This window comes from Ascaphus truei, unplaced genomic scaffold, assembly GCF_040206685.1.
Source record: "Ascaphus truei isolate aAscTru1 unplaced genomic scaffold, aAscTru1.hap1 HAP1_SCAFFOLD_2750, whole genome shotgun sequence".
In the NCBI taxonomy this organism is placed as follows: Eukaryota; Metazoa; Chordata; class Amphibia; order Anura; family Ascaphidae; genus Ascaphus; species Ascaphus truei.
In genome coordinates this window covers 1-27,428 of record NW_027455697.1, presented here as the reverse complement: position 1 = coordinate 27,428, position 27,428 = coordinate 1, and the positions used below count along the sequence as shown (strand labels likewise).

The 27,428-nt window shown below is 43.1% G+C and overlaps 1 long non-coding RNA gene across 3 annotated transcripts; it reads right to left on the bottom strand.

Moving 5' to 3' along the window:
- Positions 1-499: 499 nt before the first annotated feature.
- Positions 500-25,577, bottom strand: LOC142481507 (uncharacterized). Of its 3 annotated transcripts, XR_012795805.1 has the most exons (13): positions 25,465-25,577; positions 21,702-21,819; positions 20,616-20,713; positions 18,939-19,049; positions 15,510-15,621; positions 14,409-14,501; positions 12,887-12,998; positions 9,136-9,253; positions 8,050-8,147; positions 6,375-6,485; positions 2,956-3,065; positions 2,308-2,461; positions 500-1,584 (listed from the first exon to the last, which is right to left on the bottom strand). It is a non-coding gene; the product is annotated as an uncharacterized LOC142481507 (long non-coding RNA). The 3 variants fall into 3 exon arrangements; XR_012795804.1 differs by lacking the exon at positions 2,308-2,461; XR_012795806.1 differs by lacking the exon at positions 2,308-2,461 and having other exon boundaries at positions 14,419-14,501.
- Between the last annotated feature and the right edge of the window lie 1,851 nt (positions 25,578-27,428).

Genomic DNA, 27,428 nt, shown 5'->3' with positions numbered 1-27,428 from the left:
AAGCCTGTGGAAGCTATCGTCACAAGGAGGTATTATAGTGTGTATTGTGGGGAGAATTAGTGTGTGTGTTGTTTGGGAGTGATATTCGGGAGGATTGTGTGTGCAGAAGGAAGAATGAGTGAGGGGGGAGTAAGGGAGCAGGATTGAATGAGAGGGGGTCATTGAGTGATAGCGGGGAGGGGAGAGTGAGGAGAGTGGGTGTAGGAGGGAGCAGTGCAAGAGACCGTCGGGGGCAGAATACATGGTGAGAAGGGAGGCTGCCTAGAAGCATAAAAATCTACTTCACCACTGTTCTGTACTCTCTTCAATACTCTGTGTTACAGATCTCTCTGGCAAGAAATGGGGTCCAATGGCAAAGACTGCTCTAAATAAGATAGTATAAATGAACACAGAGAGAAATTCCAAAGAGTAACCCAAGAAAATACAAGTGAAATCTAATCGTAAGGTAATTAGTCCCATTAAGTGAAATACATAAAGGAATAGTCCATAAAAAAGCACAAAGGAAAAAAATAGGAGTACTTTATTGTGATGTTACATTTCAGAGAATATAAAATTATAGGAAAACAATTCCACTTTGTTCAGAAAACCAGAAAGTCTTGGTCCCAGGTGGACTGAATTTTTATTGCAAATAAGTTCCTTAATACACAAGTAAAGAATATAGTTACTTATTCTATTCTCTACTGTAAGACGTGCCACATTGCCCAATATTTGGGTACAGTGCCCAGATTGTGACCATGCACTACAGAGGTGAGATTCCCCCAACTCCAATTTGCTACACACTCCAAGAGAGATTATTGTGATCAGAGGTGGAATGAGAGGGGTGAGAAGGGTCGCTGCCCAGGGAGTAGCCTGACAGGGGGTACAGAAATCTCTTTTGGTGCATATATTGCGGAGCTGCATTGATTGACTTGTCAATCAGCTCTGCTGCCTATCCCATTGACATCATGATCCGGCACTGTGATCAGCTGCAGCGCTGACCCAGGTGTGTTAGTGCAGCACTTTACAGGGAGGGAACAGAGGTTGTGGATGACAGATGCTGGGGATAGGCCATGAGTACGGGCCAGAGTAAGGTGGAGACTTTCTGTACTCTGCATACAGGACACTGCATGCATGACAGTGTCTGTGTGTGTGTGTGTGTGTGTGTATTCCAAGTGTCAGTGTGCATAAGTAAGTGTGCTCTGTAAGTATGCCTGTGTGGCAGGTATAGGGGGGTGGTTCAGCTGGAGGAACTTATCCAGGCACAAAAGCACATAGATGCCCCAGATTATACCACCCCAAATGCTGATAATATCCTGCTGCACTTTACAGAAGATGATGCAGATGTCAGTGGGTGGTGGGTTCATTAAATCCATCCATCATATCATAGCCACACTGTGCATATGATGTACTGAATCAATCACAGGAAGACATCTCCATGGTAGGGGTAGAAGTTAACAGAATATGTCCAGCACTGTGGTGTGTAGCCCATAAATAATAATTGTGCACATTACAGAACATACTTGCAACTGCAAGATCATTTTGCTGCTTGTAGTGTTTGCTCTTGTCCTGTGCAGTGTTGTCGTAGATCCGTCTCTTCAGTGTTCACTGCAATAAAAGTAAGACATTGCATTAATATTACAGAAGTTTGGGAGCTGAAATCCCACTATGCTGCAGACATTTTCCCTTTGCATAAGATTCTTGTGATTATATCTCAATGATGATCAATAACAACTACATCATAACACAGCCGCTCAATACAAAATATGTATTTGCTATCAATGGTCATGGAGGCCAAACGTCACACAATGTACAGATATACTGCTGCGGCCGAGTTTATTCGAGCATTTGCCCGTTCTTGGCCGCAGCAGTAACCTGGCGCGTGCCGGAGGGTGCCGGGCGCACGCCGAAGCAGCGGAGGAGCGCCCTCCGATCGGGGCTTTCTCCCTTCCGCTGCCGGGTCCGTCGGGTCCCCCGGAACCCCCTGCCGCTGTCCCCCACATCGCGGGACACCAGTGCTCCCTCGGGGAGCCCTGGACGCGCGTGCAGGGGGCGCAGGCACCCGATGACGCGTGACCGTGCATCGGTGATGCGCGGCACGCTGAGGGAGTGCGGCTAGCACGCCGGGGCATCCCCCGGCTTGCGGTGCTAGCCGTGCTTCAATAAAACGTGTCGGTAGTGTAGCAAGGATTATTTCTTCCTCTGGTGCATTATGATGGGATGTGTTGTAAGATTCTGCATTATTAGCATCACTGAATCTTTTGGAAACTGAGTAATATTCTATGTTTTAATGCAATATTATGGATGATCAGCCGGTAAAATAAAGCTTACTGTATCTGTAGCCATGCTCTACCCATGATGTGCTGAATCAATGACTGCAGAGTGATTCAGAGTGGTAAACATGACTGGAACTCATCTCTGAATAGAGGACAGAACAGCAGTGCAGAGTAGGAGGTAAATGTATCTCAACTGGAAGACTTAGTAGCTGTGTGGGGAGTAGACAGTACAGACTGATCAAATAAATAGTTAAAGGAGTATCTTCAACATTACTTGGCTTTGTTATCAACATTGAAGTTTCTCTTGTTTTTTCTGTTCTTTAAATCACTACTACTGATGCCATGTGTAACCTGTACTGAGAGATATACTCTACTGGCCTAGATGAAACCATATGATGCAAACAGGATTCATCCCACTCCAGATTCATATGATTGCACCACTTCAACCTTTAATAAAACACATAGAACTACAGCAGTGCGCTACTGCACATGTTCTTGTTATGAATGGTAGTAGATGTGGTCCTTGGGTCAATACTTCATACAGCAGCCACACTCTACTCATGATGTATTGAATCAACAAAAACCTGCATGGTACAGATCACAGGAAGGGTAGAGTAGAGGGGAATATGTCCAATGCGAAACCCTTAGCAGCTGGATTGTGTGGAGTCAACAAAACGACAAATACTAAATGAGAAATATACACATTGCTTATCTGTCTCTGTGTAGTCATTTTCCTCCTCTTCAACTGTCTTTCAAAATTTCTCTTCTGACAGAAAAGAAACACATGGCCTCAATATTCACTGTTCTTCCCTCCTGAAATAAAAGTTAAGCATTGCATGGTTATGATCATACATACAATGAACCTTGCGCCAAACCATGTGATCCAAAGTAAATCCACCTCCCTCCCATAGCTGTGTTCCTTCTAGAGCTTCTACCACACAAGTCATTAATGTTCGTGACACTGTACTGCAGTCACAGTCTGCACACAAAGTACTGAATCAATTACATCACACTGAAAAGGCAGTCTACATGATGCAATAGTTAACCATAATAACTCTGTCATGCAAATGACAGGAAAACCTATATGTATATCATTAGGGGAGAGGGGAAAAATAATTAAAAAATAAGTGCGACAAATAAAAACAGATTATAGGAAAGTAAATCCTTGCCCTGGGAACTTTACAATCTAATAGAAATGTTAGAAGACTTAAAGAGAGGCAGCAGTTGGGGGAAGAAGTGCAGTAGATGACAATGCTTGTCCTTAATGGTGGGTACAATTAGTAGAAAGCACATCTTGGGAACAATAGTTGTTAGCAGTGACTGTGGGTGTGGGACAGTAGCCACGAGTCAAAGTTTTTTAAATGCTTGATTTAAGTCGTGAATTTTAAGATTGGTCTTACATGTGGGTGGAAGAGGTTATGTTGGCATATACTGAGTGTGAGGAAGTTTCACATGTACGGTGCAGTGATGGAAAATGGTTTCAGGCAAGTGAGAGAACAGTAGAGGTGAAAGAAGTTTACAGGAGACAGTTATGGTTATAGTGCAAGAGACAAGCAAGGGCATAACGAGAGATCAAAGATGATATGCAAGAAGGAGCAGATTAATGGAGAGCCTTCACAAAAAGGTAAGGAGGAGAACTTTGTAGGTGATACAAAAACTTGATGGGATGCCAGGACAGGGATTTAAGGAGATGAGCAGAGACTGTTGTGGGAGAAAGTGAGATAATTCAAGCAGCAGAGTTTTGCATAGGAGAAAGTTGTGAAGCATGGAGGCCTGTTAGTAGTATGTTAAAATAACCTATAGGATAACAGTATACATTGGAGTTTTAGCAGTAGGTTGAGAGGGGAAAGGGAAGATCTTGGCAATATTACAGAGAAAGAGGCAACACATTTTACCCATAGCCGTGCATGTGAATGGAGATGGAATTGAAGAGCCAAATGTTACTCCTATGCAACATGTTTGATGACAAGATAGATGGTAGTACTGTTTACTGTGATGGAGAAAGGGGATAATATGAGCCCAGTGTTAGACATTAAGTTTAAGGCAGTGGAGTGCCATCCATGAGCATATAGCCAGGAGACAACCCAAGAGTAGGGACTGGATTGCAGGAGTGAGAACAGGGGTGGATAGATTTGTGTGTGTATCATCCGCATAGAGATTATATCTAAGGCCAAAAGCATTGATGAAGTCACCAAATGATAGTATGTAGAGAGAAAGAGAGATCTCAGAACAGAGCCCTGATGTATACCCACAGACAGATCAATAGAAGACGAAGACATGTTAGCAACAGAGATGGAGAATGTGTGACAGGAAAGTTATGATGAAAACCAGGATAGAACTTTGTTACTGATACCAAGAGAGAGTTTAGAATATGAAGGAGGAGAGTGATTGAGAGCATCAAACGCAGCCGATAGATCAAGTAGGATTAGTAGGGAAAAACCTTGGGAATTAGCTTTAAGCACAGTCTGTAGAACTTGCTGTACGAAAGGCAGGTTGTAAAGGATCCAGGAGGGCATGTGATTTAAGAATGTTGACACTAGCAATTAGAAGGCAAACAGCATGAGGGATACAGAGCGGTAGTTAGTAAGGCACATAGGGTGTAGTTTGTTTCTGACAAAAGGGTGACCGCTACAGGCTTAAAGTAAGAGGGCAAAAATCCAGAGAATAGGGAGAAATTGAAGATGTGGGTGAGAGTGGGGACTAAGAGATGCAGTAAGGTGTGAGGGGATACGATCTAGAGGGCATGTGGTAGAGGGAGAATAGAAGATGATTAGCTTCCAGCTCTGTAAGAGAAGAAAAGGAGTCAAGTGCAGAAGGAGATTTGGGTAGAAGGAGAGAAGGGGGAAGGGACAGAAGGAATCTCCTTTTGGGTGGCATCCACCTTGCCTCTGAAGTAGTCAAATGCTTGAGGAGAAGTGAAGGAAGGATGGCAAGTGGGAGGAGAAGGTCAGTGGAGGGAGTCAAATACAGAGAAAAAAACAGCGTAAATTAAATTTGAGTGTTGATGAGTGTGGAAAAAAGTAGTGTATTTAGCCCTAGAGAGCAGCTTTATACAGGACAGGAGACATTTTTACTGTAGAAAAATCAAACAAAGTGTGAGATTTCCTCCGTAGGTATTAAGAACAGCGAGTGGAAGTGTGATGAGTGTGTTTGGGAATTTAGCCAAAGGTGTGGGTTAGAGGGATGAGTGTGTCAGAGCCTAGAGGGGGCATATAGATAGGAGGATAGCATTGTAAGAGTTAATAAGATTGTTAGTTTAAGCAGAAAGAAAGAGAGAGAAGAGAGAAGAGAGGTTAGAGTAGATGTCAGAGGAGAGTTTAATTAAGCAGAGGCAAATCAGTGGGACAGGTAAGATGCGGTGAGGGGAATGACTGATTGTGACTGATGAGAGCAGAAGAGGTTATGTACAACTAGAGCCTTGTTAGTAAGAGTGGACATTCCAGAGGGCACAGGAGAAGGGAAGAGAAAAGTAAGGAAAGGAATGTGGATTACATTAGATAGGTTAACACTCTTAGTAGGGAGGCCTGATGTGTATATGAGCCGGTCCAAGATTATAAGAGATATCCCCCAACATCAGCGAGCATAGAAGGAGACACAGAGATAGGTGTAGAGAGAGACAGAGATAGGGATATGTAGAGAGAGAAGGGCGTCAAGAGAATGAGACAGATAGGCGTAGAGAGAGGAGACATAGAGAGAGGGGGCTTTGAGAGGGGGGCGTAGAGAATGAGGGAAGGTGGAAGAGAATAGGATGTGCAGGAGTGCATTTCATTGAGCAGTGCAGAAATAGCTGCAATAGAGGTCTGTACAAATGGTGCTTTGTGTAGACACATGCAAAGGTAGGGGAAGGAAAGTGTATAGAACATGTGGATAAAAGCAGGAGTGTGGAAGTTAGAGAAATTAGAAAAGTTTTACAGAGGAGTGAGGAAACAGTAAACAGAAAGAACAAGAGAGGTTACATTGGGATGACGTGCTGTGGTAGAGAGAAATGCTAGGAGAGAGCCTCCAGATATTAGAGGACATGAATTGAGAGAGCAAATGTATAAATCAAAACCGGAGGGGGAGGTATAGCACGAAAGCTTGCACAGCAGTTGATGAAGATTATAGTCTTAAAGTTGCGTGTACCTGTCAGGGCACTCAAGAAGGTCAATGCTCACAAGTGCAGAGTTCATGAAGAAATGCTGAATCCAGTTCCCCTCCAATTTAATTTTAATATAACTTTTTCATTCTTCATTACTGCAAAAAGCAAACAAAACAAAACCACATTGCATTACTATTTTCAAAATGGATTGAATGACATATTCAACAGTAACTGTGTGATGCCAATATTGCCTTCTCACTCGTAGGCCAGTACGGTCAGGTACCCAGTACTGATAAAACAATAAGTGCCCGTACTAAGTACCAATATGAATTATAAGGAAATGTAAAATCTCCAGGTCTCTCTCCATCTCTGCAACAGATATATGGATAAGCCCATATTAAGGCATCACGTGACCGGAGCCGTCACTGACTGGGTATACGCAAAGATGCAGGGAGATGCAAAGAAAGGGAGGGAGACAGGGAGAAGATGGGAAACGGAGGGAGGCACGGATGGCAGGCCTCTCTCTTTCACTGGTGCATGCAAGGAGCTGGTCCCAACATCCACAAAGTGTGTGTGTATTATTGGTTGTGTTTTATGGCGGTAGGAGGATAGTGTGTATATTGTGTGTGTGTGTGGGAGTATTATATTGTGTGTAGGGTATTATAGTGTGTATATTATGTTGAGGTGCAGAGGAGAGTGTTAGATTGGGTATCTTGTGTTAGGGGGTATTGTGTATATTGTGTTTAAGACTATAATATTATTGGGGAGATTATTATTGAGGAGGTATTAAAGTGTGTATTGTGGGGAGTATTAGTGTATGTATTATTTGTGGGTGACAGATGCTGTGGGTAGGCCAAGAGTACGGGCCAGACTAAGGTGGAGACTTTCTGTACTCTGCATACAGGACTCTACATGCACTGCAGAGGTGAAATTCCCCCAACTCCAATTTGCTACACTCTCCAAGAGAGAATATTGTGATCAGAGGTGGAAGATGAGCAGGGTCACTGCCCAGGGAGTAGCCTGTCAGGGGGCATGGAAATCTCTTTTGGTGCGTATGTTGCCACGTGGCATTGATTGACCGGTCAATTAGCACTGCTTCCTATCACAGTGACATGATCCGGTGCTGTGATCGGTTGCAGCGCTGACCAAGGTGTGTTAGTGCAGCAATTTACAGGGAGGGAACAGAGGTTGTGGGTGACAGATGCTGGGGGTAGGCCAAGAGTACGGGCCAGAGCAAGGTGGAGATATTCTGTACTCTGCATGCCCATCCTGCATGCCCAGGACTCTGCATGCATGCCAGTGGCTGTGGGGTGTGTGTGTGTAGGTATGCCAAGTGTCAGTGTGCATAAGTAAGTGTGCTGTGTGTGTAAGTAAGTTTGCCTGTGTGGCAGGAGGTGTAGGGGGGTGGGGGGCGGGGGGCGGTTCAGCTGGAGGACTTTACCCAGCACAAAAGCACATAGATGCCTCTGATTATATCACCCCAAATGCTGATAATATCCTGCTGTAGATGCACTTTACAGAAGATGATACAGATGTCATCAGTGTTTGGTGGGTTCATTAAATCAATCCATCATATAATAGCCACACTGTGCATATGATGTACTGAATCAGTAACACCAATCACAGGAAGACATCTCCATGGTAGGGGTAGTGTTGAAGTTAACAAAATATGTCCAGCACTGTGGTGTGGAGCCCATACATAATAATTGTGCACATTACCAGAACAACATATTGTCAACTGCATGATCATTTTGCTGCTTGTAGTGTATACTCTTGTCCTGTGCAGTGTTGTAGTAGATCCGTCTCTTCGGTGTTCACTGCAATAAAAGTAAGACATTGCATTAATATTACAGAAGTTTGGGGGCTGAAATCCCACTATGCTAATGACAGTTTCCCTTTGCATAAGATTCTTGTGATTATATCTCAATGATGATCAATAACAACTACATCATAACACAGCTGCTCTATACAGAATATGTATTTGCCATCAATGGTCATGGAGGCAATATGTCACACAATGTACATATATAGCAAGGATTATTTCTTCCTCTGGTGTATTATGATGGGAGGGTGAGATTCTGCATTATCAGCATCAGTAAATCTGTAGGAAACTGAGTGATATTCTATTTTTTAATGCAATATTAGGGTCAAATAAAGCTTGCTGTATCTATAGCCATGCTCTACCCATGATGTGCTGAATCAATGACTGCAGAGCGATTTAGAGTGGTAAACATGACTTGAACTCATCTCTGAATAGAGGGTAGCACAGTAGTGCAGAGTAGAAGGTGAATGTATCTCAAATGGAAACCCTTAGCAGCTGTGTGGGGAGTAGACAGTACAGACTGACCAAGTAAATAGTAAAAAGTAGTAACTTCAACATTACTTGGTTTTGTTCTCCACTCCTGTTTTTCTGTTCTTTAAATCACTAATACTGATGCCATATGTAACCTGTACTGAGAGTTATATACTCTACTGGCCTAGATCAAATTAAATGATGCAAACAGGATCCCTCCCACTCAAGATTCATATGATTGCACCACCTCAACCTTTCATAGCAATAACATAGAACTGCAGCAGTGCGCTACTGCACATGTTCTTGTTATGAATGGTAGTAGATGTGGTCCTTGGGTCAGTACTTCATACTGTAGCCACACTCTATTCATGATGTATTGAATCAACAAAAATCTGCATGGTACAGATCACAGGAAGGGGTGGAGTAGAGGTGAATATGTCCAATGCGAAACCCTTAGCAGCCGGATTTTTTGGAGTCAATAAAACGACAAATACTAAATGAGAAATATACACATTGCTTATCTGTCTCTGTGTAGTCATTTTCCTCCTCTTCAACTGTCCTTCAATTTTCTATTTTGCAAGAAAATGAACACATGGCTTCAATATTCACTTCTGTTCTGCAGTCTTTCCTCTTGAAATAAAAAAGTTAAGCATTGCATTATTATTATTATAATTATTATTGACGATACATACAATGAACCTTGCTCCAAACCATGTGATACAAAGCAAATCCACCTCCCTCCCACAGCTGTGCTCCTTCTAGAGCTTCTACCACACAAGTTATTCATGTCAGTGAAACTGTACTGCAGTCCCGGTCTGCACACAATCTACTGAATCAATGACATCACACTGTGTCACACAATGTCATGCTAACGACAGGAAACAATCTTTGTATATATCTTTGTATATATAATAATAATAATAATAATAATAAAAAAAATAAGACAGGACAGACACTCCTACATTGCAATCAATAGAAAATAACTGGGACAGGCACTTCAAGGATGCATACGGTCCCGGATAAACTGTAGCTACCTATACACGTGTGCCTTGTCTCTAGACTCTGCATATATCTCTATTTATATACCACCCATTGTGTACTCAGCGCTTTACAAGAGAGACCAAAAAGTACAGGAAATTATTATACAATAAGTTCAACAAACAAAAACAGACAATAGGAAAGTAAATCCCTGTCCTGGGTAGTTTACAATCTAAGAGAAATGTAAGGAGACTTACAGAGAGACAACAGGTGGGGGAACAAGTGCAGTAGATGACAATGCTTGTCCTTAATGGTGGGTACTTGTAGTATAAAGCACTTCTTGGGAACAATAGTTAGTGACTGAATGAGTGACAGTAGCAACGAGTAAAAGCTATTGAAATGCTTCATTTAAGTTGTGAATTTTAAGGTTGATCTTAAATGTGGGTGGAAGAGGGTATGTTGGCATATACTGAGTGTGTGTGAGTTTCACAGGTAAATTGATGGGAAAGGGTTTCAGGCAAGAGAGCGAGTGCGCAGTAGAGGTGTAAGAAGTATAATGGAGACAGTTATTAGTAGAGCTTAGGAGACGAGGAAGGGCATAACGAGACCAAAGATGATATGTAGGAAGGAGCAGATGAATAGAGAATAGTGTTGGACTGGGTCCTCAACTATAAAAAAATGGGTAACGGGTACCCGGCCAAAATGAAAGGTTCTACCCGGTCGGGTACACGGTTTGGCACTTACCTTCCGGGTGGCGGTGACATCTAGGATCAGCAGCAGTCCTGTGACGGTGGCAGCATCTGTGGTGTCTTCAGCCGGCGGGGGAGCTGCAGGCTCACAGACACAGCTTACCTGCTTCGGTGCTGTGGAAGTGATTCCTGCAGCTCCCCCCGCCAGGTGAAGACACCTCTGATGCTGCCAACATCAGAGGACTGCTGCTGCTGATCCTAGATGTCTTAGGAAAGGTAAGTATAAAAGATTATTTCCAGCTGCCCTGACATTACCCGACGCCGGGTATTACCCGGCCAAGTCCACTTCTCAGTGGCCGGTTTCGAGTAATGTCCGGGTAGCTGGAAATGTGTCGGGTAACGCCGGGTACTCGGTACACCACTAATAGAGAACCTTAACAAAAAGGTAAGGAGGAGAACTTTGTAGGTGATCTGAAACTTGATGGGAAGCAAGGAGAGGGATTTAAGGAGGAGGAGGAGATGAGCAGATACTGTTGTGGGAGAAAGGGAAATTATTCAAGCAGCAGAGTTTTGGATAGATTGCAAATGAGAAAGTTGTGAAGCAGGGAGCCCTGTTAGCAGTATGTTAACCCATACGATAAGGGCATGCATTGGCGTTTTAGCAGTAGATTGACAGAGAAAAGGGCAAATCTTGGAAATATTACAGAGAAAGAATCGACAAACTTTAGCCAGTGTCGTGAATGAAGATGGAAAGGGAAGAGTCAAATGTTACTCCTAGGCAATGTGCTTTCATGACAGGATGATGGTAGTACTGTTTACTGCGATGGAGAAAGGTGATATTAGGCCAGATTTAGGGGGAAATATGAGGAGCTCAGTTTTAGACATTAGGTTTAAGGCAGAAGAGTGTCATCCATGGAGGATATAGCCAGGAGGCAACCCGAAACTAGGGACTAAATTGCAGGAGTGACGGTAGGGTGGATAGGTGTGTGTATCATCTGCATAGAGATGATATCAAGGGCCAAAATAGTTGATAAGGTCAACTAGTGATAGTATGTAATGAGAGAGGTCCCAGAACAGAGTCCTGAGGTATACCAACAGACAAAACAACAGGAGACAAAGACACGTTAGCAACAGAGATGGAGAATGTGTGATGGAGAAGTATGATGAAAACAAGGATATAAGTTTGCTGCGGATACGAAGAAAGAGTTTAGAATATGAATGAGAAGAGTGATTGACAGTATCAAAAGCAGAAGAGAGATCAAGCAGGATTAGTAAGTAAGATGGACCTTGGGAATTTTCTTTATGTACATAATTTTTTACATTGGGAAAAGCAGATTGTGAAGGGCCCAGAGGAGCATGTGATTTAAGAATGTTGTTCAAACGGGAGATCACAAGACGTTCTAGCAATTAGGAGGCAAATGGTAGGAAGGATACAGGGCGATAGTTAGAAATTCACACAAGGTCAAGGTTATTTTTGAGAATAGGGGTGACCACTGCATGCTTAAAAGGAAGAGTTGAAAGAGCCAAAGGATATGGAGGAATTGAAGATGTGGGTGAGAGTGAGAATATAGGATTGAGAGGGCATGTGGTAGAGGGAGAAGAGAAGATCAGGTTCCAGCTTTGTGACAGGAGAAAAGGAGTCAAGAGTGCAATGAGATCTAGATAGAAAAAGAGAGAGGGGGAAGGGAGAGAACGAATCTACTTGTGGATGGCATCCACCTTGCCTCAAGTGAGCAAAGGCTTGAGGAGAAATAAAGGATGGATGTTAAGTGGGAGGAGAAAGTCAGTGGTGGGACTCAAATACATAGAAGACAGTGTGAATGAAATTGGAGTGTTGATGAGTGAGGAAAAAGTAGTGTTTGACCTTAAAAAAAGGAGCAGAGTTTTACAGAACAGGACAAAGGTTTAGTGTAGAAAATCAGACTGTGAGATTTCCTCCATAGGTGTTAAGAGCAGCAGTGTGATGTGATGAAGTGTGATGAGAGCGTGCTTGTGAATTAAACCAATGCATGGGTTAGGCTGCGTCTATAGTAAGCACGCAACAGAAGGCAAAGTTAGCGCATGCCTGTCGCTCCAGCAATCCCTGCACTGAGGTCCGAGGCGACGGGGAGGCCCTGCATCGCTCGCACGCACTGTGGACGACCAAGCGTGTGCCCATGATAATCACGGCCTTAGAGGGATGAGTGTGTCAGAGCCTAGAAGGGGCATATAGATGATGGAGGAGGGAGGAGGAGGGAGGAGGAGGAGGTGCTAGCATTGTAAAAGTTAACAAGATAGTTAGTTTAAGCAGAAAGTGAGGAGAGGTTAGAGATAAGGGTAGATGTCAGAGGAGAGAGTTCAATTAAGCTGAGGTATCGAGTAGGACAGGGGTGAGGGGAATGAGAGGTGGTGGATGATGAGAGCAGAAGAGGTCATGTACAAATAGACCATGTTAGTCGTAGAGCAGACATTCCAGAGGGCACGTGAGAAGGGAAGAGAAAAGTGAGACAAGGAATGTGGATTACATTAGATGGGTTACTACGCTTAGCAGGGAGGTGGAGAGAGAGGCAAGAGGCAGAGGGTGATGTAGGGGTAGAGGAAGAGATGTTGCATGTACCTTGTCAGAACATTAAAGAACGTCAATTCACACTGGTGCAGAGTTGAGGATGAAATGCTGAATCCAGTTCACGTCCAATTCAATTTTAACAGAACTTTTTCATTCTTCATTACTGCAAAAAAAAAAGTAAAAAACAATGCATTACTATTTTCAAAATGGATTGAATTCCCCCAACAATGACTATGTGTTACCAATATATCCCTCTCAGTCCCACTGCAGCACATACTGTACCAGTGTGAAAGTAAGAAGGTACACAGTACCGGTAAAACAATATGTGCCGGTACTATGCACCATATGAATTATAAGAGGATGTAAATCTCCCAGTCTCTCTCCATATCCGCAACAGAGTGGGCTCCGGTCAGTGGCATGGATGCCCATATATGGATATGCTCATATTTGGGCATCCCATGTCACTGACCGGAGCCGGCTCTGAGTATAGGGATATATGCGGAGATGCAGAGGTGCAAGGAAATGGGAGGAGGCACGGTGAGAAACAGGGAGAGACCACAGGAAGATAGAGGGCAACAACTTCCACAAGGTACGTCTATGTGTATAATTGTTTGTATTTTGTGCAGAGGGGGTAATTTCAGATAAAATACAATTCTCCACCCTCTACGAAACAATTCCACTTTGTTCAGTAAGCCAGAAAGTCTTGGTCCCATGTGGACTGAATTTTAATGCAAATTAGGTCCTTAATACACAAGTAAAGAATATAGATACTTATTCTCTACTGTAAGAAGTGCCACATTGCCCACTATTTAGGTCCTGTGCCCAGATTGTGACCATGCATGGCAGAGGTGAGATTCCCCCAACTCCAATTTGCTACACTCTCCAAGAGAGATAATTGTGATCAGAGATGGAACTATGGGGGGGGGCGAGCAGGGTCGCTGCCAAGGGAGTAGCCCGACTGGGGGCACGGAAATCTCATTTGGTGCATATGTTGCAGCGTTGCATTGATTGGCCGGTCAATCTGCACTGCTGCCTGTCACAGTGACATCATGATCGGGCACTGTGATCAGCTATAGCGCTGACCCAGGTGACATAGTTCAGCACTTTACAAGGAGGGAACAGATGTTGTGGGTGACAGATGTTGGGGGTAGGCTAAGACTGTTGACCAGAGTAACGTGGAGACTTACTGCACTCTGCATGCCCATCCTCTCGCTGACATCAGGGGAAGGAAGTGGCTCTGGGGTGTGTGTAGGTATGCCAGATGTCAGTGAATGCATAAGTAAGTATGCCTGTGTAGTGGGAGGTGTAGGGGCATTAAGCTGGAGGACTTAAATCAGGCACAAAAGCACATAGATACCTCTTATTATACCGCACCAAATGCTGATAATATCATGCTGAGCTGCACTTTACAGAAGATGATGCAGAATCCATCATATAATAGCCACACTGTGCATATGATGTACTGAATCAGTAACACCAGGAAGACATCTCCATTTAAGGGGTACAGTTGAAGTTAACAGAATATGTCCAGCACTTTGGTGTGTAGCCCATAAATAATAATTGTGCACATTACCAGAACATACTTGCAACTGCAAGATCATTTTGCTGCTTGTAGTGTATGCTCGTTCTGTGCAGTGTTGTAGTAGATCCGTCTCTTCAGTGTTCACTGCAACAAAAGTAAGACATTGCATTAATATTACAGACGTTTGGGGGCTGAAATCTCACTTCGCTGCGGACAATTTCCCTTTGCATAAGATTCTTGTGATTATGTCAATGATGATCAATAACTACATCATAACACAGCTGCTCTATACAGAAGATGTACTTGCTATCAATGGTCATGAAGGTAATACGTCACACAATGTACAGATATAGCAAGGATTATTTCTTCCTCTGGTGCATTATGGCATTATGATGGGAAATGTTGTGAGATTCTGCATTATCAGCATCACTGAATCTTTTGGAAATTAAGTGATATTCTATGTTTTAATGCAATATTATGGATGATCAGCCGATAAAATAATAATAGCTTGCTGTATCTGTAGCCATGCTCTACCCATGATGTGCTAAATCAATGACTGCAGAGAGATTCAGAGTGGTAAACATGACTGGAACGCATCTCTGAATAATGGGCAGCAAAGCAGTGCAGAATAGGAGGTGAAAGTATTTAAAATGGAAGACCCTTAGCAGCTGTGTGGGGAGTAGACAGTACAGACTGACCAAGTAAATGGTAAAAGGAGTAACTTCAACATTACTTGGCTTTGTTCTCCACATTGAAGCTTTCCTCCTCTTTAAATCACTAATACTGATGCCATGTGTAACCTGTACTGAGAGTTATATAATCTACTGGCCTAGATGAAACCATATGATGCAAACAGGTTCCATCCCACTCGATTCATAGAATTGAACCACCTCAACCTTTCATAACAATCACATAGAACCGCAGCAGTGCGCTACTGCACATGTTCTTGTTATGAATGGTAGTAGATGTGGTCCTTGGGTCAAAACTTCATACAGCAGCCACACTCTACTCATGATGTATTGAATCAACAAAAACCTGCATGGTACAGATCACAGGAAGGGTAGAGTAGAGGTGAATATGTCCAATGCGAAACCCTTAGCAGCTGGATTGTGTGGAGTCAATAAAACGACAAATACTAAATGAGAAATATACACATTGCTTATCTGTCTCTGTGTAGTCATTTTCCTCCTCTTCAACTGTCCTTCAAAATTTCTCTTCTGCCAGAAAAGAAACACATGGCTTCAATATTCACTGTTCTTCCCTCCTGAAATAAAAGTTAAGCATTGCATGGTTATGATCATACATACAATTAACCTTGCGCCAAACTATGTGATCCAAAGTAAATCCACATCCCTCCCACAGCTGTGTTCCTTCTAGAGCTTCTACCACACAAGTCGTTAATGTTCGTGACACTGTACTGCAGTCACAGTCTGCACACAAAGTAATGAATCAATTACATCACACTGAAAAGGCAGTCTACATGATGCAATAGTTATCCATAATAACTATGTCATGCAAAGGACAGGAAAGCCTATATGTATATCATTAGGGGAGAGGGGAAAAAAATAAATAAAAAATAAGTGCGACAAATTAAAACAGACAAGAGGAAAGTAAATCCTTGCCCTGGGAACTTTACAATCTAAGAGAAATGTTAGAAGACTTAAAGAGAGGCAGCAGTTGGGGGAAGAAGTGCAGTAGATAACACTGCTTGTCCTTAATGGTGGGTACTTTTAGTAGAAAGCACTTCTTGGGAACAATAGTTGTTAGTAGTGACTGTGGGTGTGGGACAGTAGCCACGAGTCAAAGTTTTTGTAATTCTTGATTTAAGTCGTGAATTTTAAGATTGGTCTTAAATGTGGGTGGAAGAGGTTATGTTGGCATATACTGAGTGTGAGGGAGTTTCACATGTACGGTGCAGTGATGGAAAATGGTTTCAGGCAAGTGAGAGAACAGTAGAGGTGAAAGAAGTTAACAGGAGACAGTTATGGTTATAGTGCAAGAGACGAGCAAGGGCATAACGAGAGATCAAAGATGATATGCAAGAAGGAGCAGATTAATGGAGAGCCTTCACAAAAAGGTAAGGAGGAGAACTTTGTAGGTGATACAAAAACTTGATGGGATGCCAGGACAGGGATTTAAGGAGATGAGCAGAGACTGTTGTGGGAGAAAGTGAGATTATTCAAGCAGCAGAGTTTTGCATAGGAGAAAGTTGTGAAGCAGGGAGGCCTGTTAGTAGTATTTTAAAATAACCCATAGGATAACAGTATACATTGGAGTTTTAGCAGTAGGTTGAGAGGGGAAAGGGAAGATCTTGGTAATATTACAGAGAAAGAGGATCCAAACTTTACCCTTGGCCATGCATGTGAATGGAGATGGAATTGAAGAGCCAAATGTTACTCCTAGGCAACATGTTTGATGACAAGATAGATGGTAGTACTGTTTACTGTGATGGAGAAAGGGGATAATATGAGCCCAGTTTTAGACATTAAGTTTAAGGCAGTGGAGTGCCATCCATGAGCATATAGCCAGGAGGCAACCCAAGAGTAGGGACTGGATTGCAGGAGTGAGAGCAGGGGTGGATAGATTTGTGTGTGTATCATCTGCATAGAGATTATATCTAAGGCCAAAAGAGTTGATGAGGTCACCAAATGATAGTATGTAGAGAGAAAGAGAGATCTCAGAACAGAGCCCTGATGTATACCCACAGACAGATCAATAGAAGACGAAGACATGTTAGCAACAGAGATGGAGAATGTGTGACAGGAAAGTTATGATGAAAACCAGGATAGAACTGTGTTACGGATACAAAGAGAGAGTTAAGAATATGAAGGAGGAGAGTGATTGAGAGCATCAAACGCAGCAGATAGATCAAGTAGGATTAGTAGGGAAAAGTGACCTTGGGAATTTGCTTTAAGCACAGTCTGTAGAACGAGCTGTACGAAAGGCAGGTTGTAAAGGATCCAGGAGGGAATGTGATTTAAGAATGTTGACATTCTAGCAATTAGGAGACAAACAGCAGGAGGGATACAGGGCGGTAGTTAGTAAGGCACATAGGGTGTAGGTTGTTTCTGAGAAAAGGGTGACCACTACAGGCTTAAAGTAAGAGGGTAAAGAGCCAGAGAATAGGGAGGAATTGAAGATGTGGGTGAGAGTGGGGACTAAGAGATGCAGTAAGGTGTGAGGGGATACGATCTAGAGGGCATGTGGTAGAGGGAGAAGAGAAGATGATTAGCTTCCAGCTCTGTAAGAGAAGAAAAAGAGTCAAATGCAGAAGCAGAATTAGGTAGAAGGAGAGAAGGGGGAAGGGACAGAAGGAATCTCCTTGTGGGTGGCATCCACCTTGACTCTGAAGTAGTCAAATGCTTGAGGAGAAGTGAAGGAAGGATGGCAAGTGTGAGGAGAAGGTTAGTGGAGGGAGTCAAATACAGGGGAAAAAAGACAGCGTAAATTAAATTTGTGTGTTGATGAATGTGGAAAAAAAAGTAGTGTGGTTTGGCCCCAGAGAGCAGCTTTATACAGGACTGGAGACATTTTTACTGTAGAAAAATCAAACATCAAGTGTGAGATTTCCTTCATAGGCATTAAGAACAGCGAGTGGAAGTGTGATGAACATGTTTGGGAATTTAGCCAAGGGTGTGGGTTAGAGGGACGAGTGTGTCAGAGCCTAGAAGGGGCATATAGATAGGATAGCATTGCAAGAGTTAATAAGATTGTTAGTTTAAGTGAAAAGAGAGAGAGAGCAGAGAGGTTAGAGTAGATGTCAGAGGAGAGTTTAATTAAGCAGAGGAAAATCAGTGGGACAGGTAAGATGGGGTGAGGGGAATGACTGATTGTGAATGATGAGAGCAGAAGAGGTCATGTACAACTAGAGCCTTGTTAGTAAGAGAAAGGACATTCCAGAGGGCACAGGAGAAGGGAAGAGAAAAGTAAGGAAAGGAATGTGGATTACATTAGATAGGTTAACACTCTTAGCAGGGAGGCCCGATGTGTATATGAGCCGGTCCAAGATTATAAGAGATATCCCCCAACATCAGCGAGCATAGAAGGAGACACAGAGATAGGTGTAGAGAGAGACAGAGATAGGGGTATGTAGAGAGAGAAGGACGTCAAGAGAATGAGACAGATAGACGTAGAGAGAGGAGACGTAGAGAGAGGGGGCTTTGAGAGGGGGGCGTAGAGAATGAGGGAAGGTGGAAGAGAATAGGATGTGCAGGAGTGCATTTCATTGAGCAGTGCAGAAATAGCTGCAATAGAGGTCTGTACAAATGGTGCTTTGTGTAGACACATGCAAAGGTAGGGGAAGGAAAGTGTATAGAACATGTGGATAAAAGCAGGAGTGTGGAAGTTAGAGAAATTAGAAAAGTTTTACAGAGGAGTGAGGAAACAGTAAACAGAAAGAACAAGAGAGAGGTTACATTGGGATGACGTGCTGTGGTAGAGAGAAATGCTAGGAGAGAGCCTCCAGATATTAGAGGACATGAATTGAGAGAGCAAATGTATAAATCAAAACCGGAGGGGGAGGTATAGCACGAAAGCTTGCACAGCAGTTGATGAAGATTATAGTCTTAAAGTTGCGTGTACCTGTCAGGGCACTCAAGAAGGTCAATGCTCACAAGTGCAGAGTTCATGAAGAAATGCTGAATCCAGTTCCCCTCCAATTTAATTTTAATATAACTTTTTCATTCTTCATTACTGCAAAAAGCAAACAAAACAAAACCACATTGCATTACTATTTTCAAAATGGATTGAATGACATATTCAACAGTAACTGTGTGATGCCAATATTGCCTTCTCACTCGTAGGCCAGTACGGTCAGGTACCCAGTACTGATAAAACAATAAGTGCCCGTACTAAGTACCAATATGAATTATAAGGAAATGTAAAATCTCCAGGTCTCTCTCCATCTCTGCAACAGATATATGGATAAGCCCATATTAAGGCATCACGTGACCGGAGCCGTCACTGACTGGGTATATGCAAAGATGCAGGGAGATGCAAAGAAAGGGAGGGAGAGAGACAGGGAGAAGATGGGAAACGGAGGGAGGCACGGATGGCGGGCCTCTCTCTTTCACTGGTGCATGCAAGGAGCGTGTCCCAACATCCACAAAGTGTGTGTGTATTATTGGTTGTGTTTTATGGCGGTAGGAGGATAGTGTGTATATTGTGTGTGTGTGGGAGTATTATATTGTGTGTAGGGTATTATAGTGTGTATATTATGTTGAGGTGCAGAGGAGAGTATTAGATTGGGTATCTTGTGTTAGGGGGTATTGTGTATATTGTGTTTAAGACTATAATATTATTGGGGAGATTATTATTGAGGAGGTATTAAAGTGTGTATTGTGGGGAGTATTAGTGTATGTATTATTTGTGGGTGACAGATGCTGTGGGTAGGCCAAGAGTACGGGCCAGACTAAGGTGGAGACTTTCTGTACTCTGCATACAGGACTCTACATGCACTGCAGAGGTGAGATTCCCCCAACTCCATTTTGCTACACTCTCCAAGAGAGATTATTGTGATCAGAGGTGGAAGATGAGCAGGGTCACAGTCCAGGGAGTAGCCTGTCAGGGGGCATGGAAATCTCTTTTGGTGCGTATGTTGCCACGTGGCATTGATTGACCGGTCAATTAGCACTGCTTCCTATCACAGTGACATGATCCGGTGCTGTGATCGGTTGCAGCGCTGACCAAGGTGTGTTAGTGCAGCAATTTACAGGGAGGGAACAGAGGTTGTGGGTGACAGATGCTGGGGGTAGGCCAAGAGTACGGGCCAGAGCAAGGTGGAGATATTCTGTACTCTGCATGCCCATCCTGCATGCCCAGGACTCTGCATGCATGCCAGTGGCTGTGGGGTGTGTGTGTGTAGGTATGCCAAGTGTCAGTGTGCATAAGTAAGTGTGCTGTGTGTGTAAGTAAGTTTGCCTGTGTGGCAGGAGGTGTAGGGGGGTGGGGGGCGGGGGGCGGTTCAGCTGGAGGACTTTACCCAGCACAAAAGCACATAGATGCCTCTGATTATATCACCCCAAATGCTGATAATATCCTGCTGTAGATGCACTTTACAGAAGATGATACAGATGTCATCAGTGTTTGGTGGGTTCATTAAATCAATCCATCATATAATAGCCACACTGTGCATATGATGTACTGAATCAGTAACACCAATCACAGGAAGACATCTCCATGGTAGGGGTAGTGTTGAAGTTAACAAAATATGTCCAGCACTGTGGTGTGGAGCCCATACATAATAATTGTGCACATTACCAGAACAACATATTGTCAACTGCATGATCATTTTGCTGCTTGTAGTGTATACTCTTGTCCTGTGCAGTGTTGTAGTAGATCCGTCTCTTCGGTGTTCACTGCAATAAAAGTAAGACATTGCATTAATATTACAGAAGTTTGGGGGCTGAAATCCCACTATGCTAATGACAGTTTCCCTTTGCATAAGATTCTTGTGATTATATCTCAATGATGATCAATAACAACTACATCATAACACAGCTGCTCTATACAGAATATGTATTTGCCATCAATGGTCATGGAGGCAATATGTCACACAATGTACATATATAGCAAGGATTATTTCTTCCTCTGGTGTATTATGATGGGAGGGTGAGATTCTGCATTATCAGCATCAGTAAATCTGTAGGAAACTGAGTGATATTCTATTTTTTAATGCAATATTAGGGTAAAATAAAGCTTGCTGTATCTATAGCCATGCTCTACCCATGATGTGCTGAATCAATGACTGCAGAGCGATTTAGAGTGGTAAACATGACTTGAACTCATCTCTGAATAGAGGGTAGCACAGTAGTGCAGAGTAGAAGGTGAATGTATCTCAAATGGAAACCCTTAGCAGCTGTGTGGGGAGTAGACAGTACAGACTGACCAAGTAAATAGTAAAAAGTAGTAACTTCAACATTACTTGGTTTTGTTCTCCACTTCTGTTTTTCTGTTCTTTAAATCACTAATACTGATGCCATATGTAACCTGTACTGAGAGTTATATACTCTACTGGCCTAGATCAAATTAAATGATGCAAACAGGATCCCTCCCACTCAAGATTCATATGATTGCACCACCTCAACCTTTCATAACAATAACATAGAACTGCAGCAGTGCGCTACTGCACATGTTCTTGTTATGAATGGTAGTAGATGTGGTCCTTGGGTCAGTACTTCATACTGTAGCCACACTCTATTCATGATGTATTGAATCAACAAAAATCTGCATGGTACAGATCACAGGAAGGGGTGGAGTAGAGGTGAATATGTCCAATGCGAAACCCTTAGCAGCCGGATTTTTTGGAGTCAATAAAACGACAAATACTAAATGAGAAATATACACATTGCTTATCTGTCTCTGTGTAGTCATTTTCCTCCTCTTCAACTGTCCTTCAATTTTCTATTTTGCAAGAAAATGAACACATGGCTTCAATATTCACTTCTGTTCTGCAGTCTTTCCTCTTGAAATAAAAAAGTTAAGCATTGCATTATTATTATTATAATTATTATTGACGATACATACAATGAACCTTGCTCCAAACCATGTGATACAAAGCAAATCCACCTCCCTCCCACAGCTGTGCTCCTTCTAGAGCTTCTACCACACAAGTTATTCATGTCAGTGAAACTGTACTGCAGTCCCGGTCTGCACACAATCTACTGAATCAATGACATCACACTGTGTCACACAATGTCATGCTAACGACAGGAAACAATCTTTGTATATATCTTTGTATATATAATAATAATAATAATAATAATAATAATAATAATAATAAAAAAAATAAGACAGGACAGACACTCCTACATTGCAATCAATAGAAAATAACTGGGACAGGCACTTCAAGGATGCATACGGTCCCGGATAAACTGTAGCTACCTATACACGTGTGCCTTGTCTCTAGACTCTGCATATATCTCTATTTATATACCACCCATTGTGTACTCAGCGCTTTACAAGAGAGACCAAAAAGTACAGGAAATTATTATACAATAAGTTCAACAAACAAAAACAGACAATAGGAAAGTAAATCCCTGTCCTGGGTAGTTTACAATCTAAGAGAAATGTAAGGAGACTTACAGAGAGACAACAGGTGGGGGAACAAGTGCAGTAGATGACAATGCTTGTCCTTAATGGTGGGTACTTGTAGTATAAAGCACTTCTTGGGAACAATAGTTAGTGACTGAATGAGTGACAGTAGCAACGAGTAAAAGCTATTGAAATGCTTCATTTAAGTTGTGAATTTTAAGGTTGATCTTAAATGTGGGTGGAAGAGGGTATGTTGGCATATACTGAGTGTGTGTGAGTTTCACAGGTAAATTGATGGGAAAGGGTTTCAGGCAAGAGAGCGAGTGCGCAGTAGAGGTGTAAGAAGTATAATGGAGACAGTTATTAGTAGAGCTTAGGAGACGAGGAAGGGCATAACGAGACCAAAGATGATATGTAGGAAGGAGCAGATGAATAGAGAATAGTGTTGGACTGGGTCCTCAACTATAAAAAAATGGGTAACGGGTACCCGGCCAAAATGAAAGGTTCTACCCGGTCGGGTACACGGTTTGGCACTTACCTTCCGGGTGGCGGTGACATCTAGGATCAGCAGCAGTCCTGTGACGGTGGCAGCATCTGTGGTGTCTTCAGCCGGCGGGGGAGCTGCAGGCTCACAGACACAGCTTACCTGCTTCGGTGCTGTGGAAGTGATTCCTGCAGCTCCCCCCGCCAGGTGAAGACACCTCTGATGCTGCCAACATCAGAGGACTGCTGCTGCTGATCCTAGATGTCTTAGGAAAGGTAAGTATAAAAGATTATTTCCAGCTGCCCTGACATTACCCGACGCCGGGTATTACCCGGCCAAGTCCACTTCTCAGTGGCCGGTTTCGAGTAATGTCCGGGTAGCTGGAAATGTGTCGGGTAACGCCGGGTACTCGGTACACCACTAATAGAGAACCTTAACAAAAAGGTAAGGAGGAGAACTTTGTAGGTGATCTGAAACTTGATGGGAAGCAAGGAGAGGGATTTAAGGAGGAGGAGGAGATGAGCAGATACTGTTGTGGGAGAAAGGGAAATTATTCAAGCAGCAGAGTTTTGGATAGATTGCAAATGAGAAAGTTGTGAAGCAGGGAGCCCTGTTAGCAGTATGTTAACCCATACGATAAGGGCATGCATTGGCGTTTTAGCAGTAGATTGACAGAGAAAAGGGCAAATCTTGGAAATATTACAGAGAAAGAATCGACAAACTTTAGCCAGTGTCGTGAATGAAGATGGAAAGGGAAGAGTCAAATGTTACTCCTAGGCAATGTGCTTTCATGACAGGATGATGGTAGTACTGTTTACTGCGATGGAGAAAGGTGATATTAGGCCAGATTTAGGGGGAAATATGAGGAGCTCAGTTTTCGACATTAGGTTTAAGGCAGAAGAGTGTCATCCATGGAGGATATAGCCAGGAGGCAACCCGAAACTAGGGACTAAATTGCAGGAGTGACGGTAGGGTGGATAGGTGTGTGTATCATCTGCATAGAGATGATATCAAGGGCCAAAATAGTTGATAAGGTCAACTAGTGATAGTATGTAGTGAGAGAGGTCCCAGAACAGAGTCCTGAGGTATACCAACAGACAAAACAACAGGAGACAAAGACACATTAGCAATAGAGATGGAGAATGTGTGATGGAGAAGTATGATGAAAACCAGGATATAAGTTTGCTGCGGATACGAAGAAAGAGTTTAGAATATGAATGAGAAGAGTGATTGACAGTATCAAAAGCAGAAGAGAGATCAAGCAGGATTAGTAAGTAAAATGGACCTTGGGAATTTTCTTTATGTACATAATTGGTTACATTGGGAAAGGCAGATTGTGAAGGGCCCAGAGGAGCATGTGATTTAAGAATGTTGATCAAACGGGAGATCACAAGACGTTCTAGCAATTAGGAGGCAAATGGTAGGACGGATACAGGGCGATAGTTAGAAATTCACACAAGGTCAAGGTTATTTTTGAGAATAGGGGTGACCACTGCATGCTTAAAAGGAAGAGTTGAAAGAGCCAAAGGATATGGAGGAATTGAAGATGTGGGTGAGAGTGAGAGTGAGAATATAGGATTGAGAGGGCATGTGGTAGAGGGAGAAGAGAAGATCAGGTTCCAGCTTTGTGACAGGAGAAAAGGAGTCAAGAGTGCAATGAGATCTAGATAGAAAAAGAGAGAGGGGGAAGGGAGAGAACGAATCTACTTGTGGATGGCATCCACCTTGCCTCAAGTGAGCAAAAGGCTTGAGGAGAAATAAAGGATGGATGTTAAGTGGGAGGAGAAAGTCAGTGGTGGGACTCAAATACATAGAAGACAGTGTGAATTAAATTGGAGTGTTGATGAGTGAGGAAAAAGTAGTGTTTGACCTTAAAAAAAGGAGCAGAGTTTTACAGAACAGGACAAAGGTTTAGTGTAGAAAATCAGACTGTGAGATTTCCTCCATAGGTGTTAAGAGCAGCAGTGTGATGTGATGAAGTGTGATGAGAGCGTGCTTGTGAATTTAACCAATGCATGGGTTAGGCTGCGTCTATAGTAAGCATGCAACAGAAGGCAAAGTTAGCGCATGCCTGTCGCTCCAGCAATCCCTGCACTGAGGTCCGAGGCGACGGGGAGGCCCTGCATCGCTCGCACGCACTGTGGACGACCAAGCGTGTGCCCATGATAATCACGGCCTTAGAGGGATGAGTGTGTCAGAGCCTAGAAGGGGCATATAGATGATGGAGGAGGAGGGAGGAGGAGATGATAGCATTGTAAGAGTTAACAAGATAGTTAGTTTAAGCAGAAAGTGAGGAGAGGTTAGAGATAAGGGTAGATGTCAGAGGAGAGAGTTCAATTAAGCTGAGGTATCGAGTAGGACAGGGGTGAGGGGAATGAGAAGTGGTGGATGATGAGAGCAGAAGAGGTCATGTACAAATAGACCATGTTAGTCGTAGAGCAGACATTCCAGAGGGCACGTGAGAAGGGAAGAGTAAAGTGAGACAAGGAATGTGGATTACATTAGATGGGTTAATACGCTTAGCAGGGAGGTGGAGAGAGAGGCAAGAGGCAGAGGGTGGTGTAGGGGTAGAGGAAGAGATGTTGCATGTACCTTGTCAGAACATTAAAGAACGTCAATTCACACTGGTGCAGAGTTGATGATGAAATGCTGAATCCAGTTCACGTCCAATTCAATTTTAACAGAACTTTTTCATTCTTCATTACTGCAAAAAAAAAAGTAAAAAACAATGCATTACTATTTTCAAAATGGATTGAATTCCCCCACCAATGACTATGTGTTACCAATATATCCCTCTCAGTCCCACTGCAGCACATACTGTACCAGTGTGAAAGTAAGAAGGTACACAGTACCGGTAAAACAATACGTGCCGGTACTATGCACCATATGAATTATAAGGGGATGTAAATCTCCCAGTCTCTCTCCATATCCGCAACAGAGTGGGCTCCGGTCAGTGGCATGGATGCCCATATATGGATATGCTCATATTTGGGCATCCCATGTCACTGACCGGAGCCGGCTCTGAGTATAGGGATATATGCGGAGACGCAGAGGTGCAAGGAAATGGGAGGAGGCACGGTGAGAAACAGGGAGAGACCACAGGAAGATAGAGGGCAACAACTTCCACAAGGTACTTGTATGGGTATAATTGTTTGTATTTTGTGCAGAGGGGGTAATTTCAGATAAAATACAATTCTCCACCCTCTACGAAACAATTCCACTTTGTTCAGTAAGCCAGAAAGTCTTGGTCCCATGTGGACTGAATTTAATGCAAATAAGGTCCTTAATACACAAGTAAAGAATAAAGTTACTTATTCTCTACTGTAAGAAGTGCCACATTGCCCACTATTTGGGTCCTGTGCCCAGATTGTGACCATGCATGGCAGAGGTGAGATTCCCCCAACTCCAATTTGCTACACTCTCCAAGAGAGATAATTGTGATCAGAGGTGGAACTAGGGGAGGGTGTGAGCAGGGTCACTGCCCAGGGAGTAACCTGACTGGGGGCACGGAAATCTCATTTAGTGCATATGTTGCGGCACTGCATTGATTGACCGGTCAATCTGCACTGCTGCCTGTCACAGTGACATCCTGATCGGGCACTGTGATCAGCTATAGCACTGACCCAGGTGAGATAGTTCAGCACTTTACAAGGAGGGAACAGATGTTGTGGGTGACAGATGCTGGAGGTAGGCCAAGACTGTTGGCCAGAGTAACGTGGAGACTTACTGCACTCTGCATGCCCATCCTCTCCCTGACATCAGGGGAAGGAAGTGGCCCTGGGGTGTGTGTAGGTATGCCAGATGTCAGTGTATGCATAAGTAAGTATGCCTGTGTAGTGGGAGGTGTAGGGGCGTTAAGCTGGAGGACTTAAAACAGGCACAAAAGCACATAGATACCTCTGATTATACCGCACCAAATGCTGATAATATCATGCTGTAGCTGCACTTTACAGAAGATGATGCAGATGTCATCATTGGTTGGTGGGTTCATTAAATCAATCCATCATATCATAACCACACTGTGCATATGATGTACTGAATCAGTAACACCAGGAAGACATCTCCATGTTAGGAGTAGAGTTGAAGTTAACAGAATATGTCCAGCACTGTGGTGTGTAGCCCATAAATAATAATTGTGCACATTACCAGAACAACATACTGTCAACTGCAAGATCATTTTGCTGCTTGTAGCGTATGCTCATCCTGTACAGTGTTGTAGTAGATCCGTCTCTTCAGTGTTCACTGCAACAAAAGTAAGACATTGCATTAATATTACAGACGTTTGGGGGCTGAAATCTCACTTCGCTGCGGACAATTTCCCTTTGCATAAGATTCTTGTGATTATGTCAATGATGATCAATAACTGCATCATAACACAGCCGCTCTATACAGAAGATGTACTTGCTCTCAATGGTCATGGAGGTAATACGTCACACAATGTACAGATATAGCAAGGATTATTTCTCCCACTGGTGCATTATGGCATTATGATGGGAAATGTTGTGAGATTCTGCATTATCAGCATCACTGAATCTTTTGGAAATTAAGTGATATTC